This window comes from Pinus tabuliformis, chromosome J (assembly GCF_031772625.1).
Source record: "Pinus tabuliformis cultivar Carrire ecotype Pingquan chromosome J, CPIR1, whole genome shotgun sequence".
In the NCBI taxonomy this organism is placed as follows: domain Eukaryota; kingdom Viridiplantae; phylum Streptophyta; class Pinopsida; order Pinales; family Pinaceae; genus Pinus; species Pinus tabuliformis.
This window is the reverse complement of record NC_142295.1, coordinates 1,199,938,524-1,199,947,415: the sequence shown is the minus strand read 5'-3', so window position 1 is coordinate 1,199,947,415 and position 8,892 is coordinate 1,199,938,524.

The window sequence follows — 8,892 nt, the reverse complement described above, 5'->3', positions numbered from 1 at the left end:
ACTCAAGGTGTCTTCTTAATCAATCGTTGGAACTTCATGAGGAGGGGAGAGTGCTTCAAAAAGAGATTCCATAGATTGATCCAGTATAGAGATCCCCCCCTTCAAGATGTGGAATCTCATTATCAAATTCTTGAAAGGACTTTGCATGCCCAAATCTATCCAAGTGATCACGTTGTCGCTCAACCACATTGTCAATCTTGGAAGATTCAATAAAGATCACATCTCTAGATATTATAAACGTCTTATTTACTTCATCATAGAGACGATATGCTTTGGAGGCATTTGGGTACCCCAAGAAAATACATTTTTGACTCCTTGCATCGTGTTTGTTTCTTTGTTCCGTAGGTATCAAAGCATAACAGTTGGAATCAAAAACCCAGAGATGCCTCATCGAAGGAATGTGGCCATAGCACATTTCATAGGGAGTCTTGTTTTTTAGAGCATGAGATAGACACATACCCATAATATACACAGCACGTAGAACTTCATCAATGCAAAACATCAACTTAACATTCTTGAAAAACACATTAAACGCATCATATTTAAGATTGTCCCATTCATTCTTTCAGCTACACCATTTTGTTGAGGATTATAAGGCACGATTGTTTGATGTTTGATTCCATGTTGGAGAAGATAGTTTTCAAATTCATTGGAAATATATTCTTTTCCATTATCAGTATGAATAGAGCCAATAGGAGATTATATATCAATTTCAAACCTTGCATGAAAATTCTTGAATGTTACAAAAACTTCAAATTTGTTCTTCAATAGATATACCCAACACATTCTGGTGTGGTCATCATGTATTTATTACCATTTGGAAAAGGAATAGTCATTGGGACACACAAATCAGAATGAATGAGTTCAAACTTTCTATGTGCTCTGGAATGAGAATCATGAAAACATTGTTTGTTGTGTTTTCCTAAGATACAAGCATCACATTGCTTGAGTTTTCTAGCACTAGTTGGCAAACTAGTGACACCACTCTTCTTCAACAAACAAAGGTTGTCATAGTTCAAATGTCCGAATCTAGCATGCCATAAAAGACTTGATGGAAGTGTACCTTCATCATAATGAGAACCGTATGAAAAGTTCTATGCACAAGAAAAGATTCCTTACAGCGTCAATAGTCTTTCTTCTTTTATCCCAGTCATGACAAGTGAGTGGTCTGATGCTTTTCTGACCTCAACCTTGCCATCAAATATATGAATGGAGTATCCTTGTCGGCAGATGTGAACCAAGGACAACGAGTTTCTCCTCAACTCTAAGAGGTAGAGAATATCATGTAGAAGGAAGTCTAGAAGACCAAGTTGTTTGAGCCTGATGGTGCCAAGCCATGATGGCTTGAATTTTGACTTATCTACAAAGTAGTCTGCTCCATCAACATTGTCAGTGAATTCTTCAAAAAAAATCTTGTAAAAGTTATGTGGCAAGTTGCTCCTAAATCAAACAACCAAGCATCTTTCCATGAAGTGAAGCATTAAATTACTCTTCAGTTACTCCAATGTTGCAATGTGCTACAACATAATGAGCAGACTCGGGTGCTTTACTTTTCCCTTTATCTTATGATTTTCCTTTCTCTTCATCCCTTTCCTTTCTAATCATGCCCCATGAGCAGTTACATATAGAAGCATCATGTCCATTTCTATTACACCATATGCAATGAAGACCCACTTCTAGCCTATTGGTTTGGTTCTCAATGGAGGATCAACCAACTTTCAAGTGTCATTTTTTATCCAAGGATCATATTCTTTTTGCATTGCTTCTTTCCATTCATCATGAGAAATGACTTCTTTAAAGGAAGTTGGTTCGAAATTTGTAGACAAATTTAGTTCACAATCATAAGAAACATCCATATCAACAGGTGAATCAGAATCGTCTCCATTTTGTCTAGCTGAGCTTCTTGTCCCTGTCTTTCCAACCTCATCAAGGCAAACACTTTCAAGTGTCTTTGTGAGCCATTTTGGAGGACCATTTTGAGATGGTCCAGGCAGCCTAGTTGACTGAGATGGGGTTGAATCAAGATTTAGCCTCCCAATTCTCTCAATCACATCACTCAAGGTGTCTTCTTAATCAGTGGTTGGAGCTTCATGAGGGGGGGAGAGTGCTTCAAAAAGAGATTCCATAGATTGATCCAGTATAGAGATCCCCCGCTTCAAGATGTGGAATCTCATTATCAAATTCTTGAAAGGACTTTGCATGCCCAAATCTATCCAAGTGATCACGTTCTCGCTCAACAACATTGTCAATCTTGGAGGATTCAAGAAAGATCACATCTCTAGATATTATAAACTTCTTATTTACTTCATCATAAAGATGATATGCTTTGGAGGCATCTGGGTACCCCAAGAAGATACATTTTCGACTCCTTGCACCGAGTTTGTTTCTTTGTTCCTTAGGTATCAAAGCATAACAATTGGAATCAAAACCCGGAGATGCCTCATCGAAGGAATGTGGCCATAGCACATTTCATAGGGAGTCTTGTTTTTTAGAGCATGAGATAGACACATACCCATAATATACACAGCATGTAGAACTTCATCAACGCAAAACATCAACTTAACATTCTTGAAAAACACATTAAACACACCATATTTAAGATTGTCCTGTTCATTCTTTCAGCTACACCATTTTGTTGAGGATTATAAGGCATGATTGTTTGATGCTTGATCCCATGTTGGAGAAGATAGTTTTCAAATTCATTTGGAATATATTCTTTTCCATTATCAATACAAATAGAGCCAATATGAGATTATATATCAATTTCAATCCTTGCATGAAAATTCTTGAATGTTACAAAAGCTTCAAATTTGTTCTTCAATAGATATACCCAAATCATCATGTATTTATTACCATTTGGAAAAGGAATAGTCATTGGGACACACAAATCAGAATGAATGAGTTCAAGCTTTCTATGTGCTCTAGAATGAGAATCATGAAAACATTGTTTGTTGTGTTTTCCTAAGATACAAGCATCACATTGCTTGAGTTTTCTAGCACTGGTTGGCAAACAAGTAACACCATGCTTCTTCAACAAACAAAGGTTGTCATAGTTCAAATGTCCAAAACTAGCATGCCATAAAAGACCTGATGGAAGTGTACCTTCATCATAATGAGAATTGTATGAAAAGTTCTATGCACAAGAAAAGGTTCCTTACAGCGTCAATAGTCTTTCTTCTTTTATCCCAGTCATGACAAGTGAGTGGTCTGATGCTTTTCTGACCTCAACTTTGCCATCAAATATATGAATGGAGTATCCTTGTCGGCAGATGTGAACCAAGGACAACGAGTTTCTCCTCAACTCTAGGAGGTAGAGAATATCATGTAGAAGGAAGTCTAGAAGACCAAGTTGTTTGAGCCTGATGGTGCAAAGCCATGATGGCTTGAATTTTGACTTATCTACAAAGTAGTCTGCTCCATCAACATTGTCAGTGAATTCTTCAAAAAAAATCTTGTAAAAGTTATGTAGCAAGTTGTTCCTAAATCAAACAACCAAGCATCTTTCCATGAAGTAAGTGAAGCATTAAATTACTCTTCAGTTACTCCAATGTTGCAATGTGCTACAACATAATGAGCGGACTCAGGTGCTTTACTTTTCCCTTTATCTTATGATTTTCCTTTCTCTTCATCCCTTTCCTTTCTAATCATGTCCCATGAGCGGTTACATATAGAAGCATCATGTCCATTTCTATTACACCGTATGCAATGAAGATCAGGCCTTTCTCCTTTGGAAATGTTTGCCCTCCTTGCCTCTAAAATTCTTCCTTCCTCGTCCTCTTCGGCCACCTCTTCCTCTAGAAGAGTCACGTCATTGATTCTTGTCTTTTTGTGCAAAGCATACACCTTCTTCAGGAGACTGCGCTATTGTCTTCTTATTCCCAAATGCTTTCTCTTTTAGCGAACTGTCCACAAGTGAGTCAAAAGAAATCTCTGAAAGTTTGCCACTAGCTTGTAATGACTCAAGATAATGGGAATAAGTGGGATACAATGCCTTGACAAAAGTTGTGAGACGAACATCCATTTTAACACTAGTGGCTTCTATGGCATGCATAATAGCTCTTATTTCAGAGGCTAAGGCAAGAGGATCACCGTCTTTTAATTCAAGATTACAAAGTTTGATCATACGTTGGAGTACTTCAAGCTCAGAACACAAATCATATAAATATGTCAACTTCTTTAAGGCTTTAAAAGCATTTGTAAATGGAGTAATGTGATGACTCTGTTGGAAAATATGGAGACTTGTAAATTAGAACTTATTTTCCTTATCATGATAATTGCTTGTGATGTTAGTTGGTTCTTTATTACTTCTTGAGTTTTGTTCATCAAGCAATTACCAAAACAATGAAGATCACAAAGATACAGAGTACATAAGATATAGGCTCCAAGCCAAGGCAAAACCCCTCCAAGGGGAAAACCCGAAAAATGTTTCTCTTCTTCTTTAGAATTTGATTACAAAAGAGACTTCCAAGACCGAAAGACCAAAGCCAACAAACTCTCTGAGCCCCAAGCCAACGCCCTGCAAGATCTTCTTTGAGACAACTTCAGAACTTCAATATTGCTTCCTTGATGCTGCAAATTCGATGCTTGCAACAGAATTTAGGTCCCACAATTTTGGCCTCCTGCAACTGGCAACTTCACAAACCCTAGCAAAACAAGGAAAGAGATTCTTTGATAGAATTTGACTTCTACTCCTCTTCTTCATCCTCCCAACTACTCTTCTTCACCTTTGTTATTGTAGATCGAACTTGCTTGAGATGAGTGACCAAATGAGTCGAGCTTCACTCCTTTATTGCTTCCTTGATGTTGCAAATTTGGTGCCTGCAATAGAATTTAGATCCCGAAATTTTGGCCTCCTGCAATTGGCAACTTCACAAACCCTAGCAAAACAATGAAAGAGATTCTTTGATAGAGTTTGACTTCTACTCCTCTTCTTCATCCTCCCAACTACTCTTCTTCACCTTCATTATTTGTTAATTTTAGGTATGATCTATGCTTAGAGCAATTTATTTCAATTTTCACAGTTAGCTCAATATATTTTCCAGATTAGCAATCACATCAGCATTAAAGTAAACTGCAGATAGAACATAACATAAATCGTAAAATACAAGAGGACACAATATGTGGCGCTAGCCAGGGACAAACCCCAATGGGGGGAAACCCTTGATCAATTCTTTTTATATGTTCTTCAATAGTTTAGCAGAGAGAGAGAGAGATAGTACGTTTACAACAGAAGTCAACACTTAACTTATCTAGATAAGAGCATAGATCATCTCTAAGAAGATGATAGATGAGATCAATTGCAGACATGTTGCTTCAACTAATTCTCCAAGGTGACTCCTTCACCTATCGTTGTGTTGCATTTCGTCATCATGCTACACCTCACCATGCTGCACCATGATGCAAGCATCATCACTATGTTGCATCTCATCATGCTTCATTAATCATGACTGTACCCATCACTGTACTGCATTATGTGTCATTGTTGCACCATGTTGCCATACTGACCTATGTGCTCGCTGCATCTTGCTTGCTTGTTGTCCCTAGCTTGCTTGTTGTCCCTAGCATGCTTGGTGTCCTTATCATGCTTGTTGTTGCATGCTAGTTGTCCCTTGCATGCTAGCTATAACATTGCATGCTTGGTGTATTTGTCGCTAAGTACCATACAACTATCCCAATGTTAGTTGGTTGTCCCTTGCATGTTGCTCTCCTTCGAAGACAGATGCTCTGGATGTTCCGGCAGTTCCTGCTATTCCCGGCAATTCCGACAATTCCGGTTGTTCCCAGCAGTTCCGGCAGTTCCCGTTGTTCATGGCAGTTCTGGCTGTTCCTGACAGTTCTAGCTGTTCCTGGCAATTCTGGCTTCTACCCTCTGCGTCAGCGTTCCTAGCAGTTCTGGCAGTTCCCGACAATTTCGGCTATTCCCGGCAATTCCGGCTATTCCCGACAGTTTCGGTTTCTGCCCTCTGCATCAGCCTTCCCGGTCGTTCCGGTAGTTCCGGCTATTCCCAGCAATTCCGGCTATTCCCGGCAGTTGCAGCAATTCCGGTTATTCCTGGAAATTCCGGCAATTTCTGTAGTTCCGGATTTTCCCGGCAGTTCCAACAGTTCCGGCTTCTGCCCTCTGGATTAGGGCAGCGTTATCCCTTAGGATCTCTCCTCCTACTAAAACCCAAGGACAAGTAGAGAGAAAGAAATCCCAAGTGTGTTGAAATGACTTGAAGGCCACCTCTATTTATATTAAAACGTTGAGCACAAGTAGGGTTTATTTGGTTGTTGGCTGACCTTGATGAATTGTCCCATATCACAAATAAATTCATATCTCTATGAATACTTATAGGAATCAGAGGATCTTTAGATCAATCCTACACCTCTCGATGAGAGGGATCCAAGAAAAATGTCAACTTCCATTAATAAGATGTCCCACATGGAGTTTGGCCCTAGTTGCAAATTTTAACACTCGCTCTCAACTAGGGAGAACTCCATCTGCTGATCCATATGTCCAACTCTACTATCTGTGCCATCACTGCCCTGCACTGCTCTGCTTTGTTGAGCTTTTCTTTGCTCTATTCTACTGAACCATGAAGAAGAAGAATTGATCGAGAATGTCTCATACCATTCTCTACTAACCCGAAGTCAGTTTCATCTGAAAAGAGTGTCACATCACTCTTACTGACCCGAAGTTAGTTTTATTGATCCCAAATCAATATCACAAGAGAGTGTCTCAAACCACTCATATTGATCCCAGATCAATGGAGGTCATCCTAACATAGGGAGTATGGTAGATACATCAATGTGTCTATTGATGGTACTACTATGGTCCCTAACCCCATTTCCCTGCTCATTGATTAGATGAGAGGTACTTCCCACGAGTCCCAGACTGCATGGGTAGTATGCCTCAACAGGAGAACTAATCATCCTGTCCATAGGAGAACTAATCATCATGTTTCACAGTTGCCACGGGGGAACTAATCATCATGTTCCACAATTGCCACGGGAGAACTAATCATCCCGGCCCACAGGAGAACTAATCATCTTGTTCCACAGTTGCCACGAGAGAACTAATCATCCGAGCCCACAGGAGAACTAATCATCATGTTTCACAGTTGCCACGAGATATCACAAGGGAAGGTTGAACCTATCATCCTGTACATAGCGCACTACCAGGGGAGGGTGAGTCGCCCCGTGGTTGTATGTTGCTCCAGTAAGTGCCCCAAGCCCCCCAGAGCTCCCAGAGCTCAATGCATGCAACATGCAGGACCCTTATAAGAAGGTCTCTCAACGACTCCAAGTCATTCAGGGAAGTCACAGATTTGACCTTTCCCGAGGCTTTGACAAAATGTCTACGACCTATACATCAGTCTCAATGTGATGGAGCTTCCTCGCTCATCGACTTACCATATCCCAGATAAAGCAGTATCTGATGTCCATCTGCTGGAGCAATCATCGAATACGAGATTCCTCAGTAATCGAATCCCCCCCTGGTTGTCACAGAGAATCATAGTGGTAATCATCATGTGTGCAAACAGCTTACTTAAGAGCTTTTGCAACCATGCAACTTCACACAAGATCATACTCGTAGCTATGTATTCAGTCTTTGCGGTGCTTATAGCGACCGACTTCTGCTTCCTGCGCATCCATGATTTCGAAGCAGAGCCAAAGAGAACCAGCATTGAGAATTGCTCTAGTGATCCTCCACACTGCCTGCCCAGTCAGCATTCGAATAACCATGTAGATTCATATTTCCAACAATTTATCTCAATCCATGAGAGATTGTGCCCCGAAGATATCTCAGAAGATTCTTGGCACCAATCCAGTGAGGCTCAACCAAATATGAACTCACCATGCTAACTACAAAACATATGTCCAGACGAAAGTTCACCAAAAACATCAATGCAAATGAGTATATGGAACTCGAGGCATTTCTCAAATTTGGTCCGACATCATCACCATATAAACTTCTGAAAGTTAAGATCCTCGAGGTAGTCACGAACTTGCAGTTTACCATTCCACATCCGGAATCCAACTCCCTCTTACTTCTGCAAGTGAGAGGGTCTGCACCTGTTTGAAATAGGTTGTCCTCAGAAGGCACTGGTATGAGAGGTCTATCATCCACAACCTTCAAACAATGGTTTGGATCAGCTTCACTCTTAGTGAATTTCAGCTTCATCTGACAGCGATCAATCCTCTCATACTACGCCCGGGGAATTTTGCTTCAAGCCATAGAGGGCTTTCTTCCACCTGCATACATGAGATTCCTGATCATGAATCTCAAACTCCTCGGGTTGTTCCAAACCTGTGGCCCTGCTACATGAGGGGAATGGTCCCCTTGTAAGATTTTCCTTTGGTACATCTCAGACATGTACTTTCATGCTCTTTTTGAATTCAGGCATCCCTATCACCATCTGACTCATAGACCTCCGTTGTTATGTGTCAATGGGCATGGTCCCTAGTGGACCTCCTGCGACTTGATACAACCCTGAACTCAAAAACATCTTTGAAAATTCTCCATCGATGAGTGCCACCCTATAATCTTTGACTTCCATTGCCGAAATGGACACCAGGTTCTTCTTGCGGTCAGGTACATAAAAGAGATTATGTAAATGAATCAAGTTACCCTCATTCAATTGAGGGGTAACATTCCCTACACCCTTTCCAGAATAGGTGGCATCGGCTCCAAGTATAATCCCATGATTGTTTCCATCTCTACCAAATTAGAGAGTGCACCCTACTATTCGATGAAGTGCCTTGAAGCACTACAATCAATAAGCCAAATTTCCAAAGAATCTGAAGGAGAGGGCCAATACAAGATAACGCTTCTTTATCTTATCAAAAACAACATTTGATTCTTCATACCTAGGGTTCCTTGCTTTTTTTTAAGAGTGAGCCATTTCC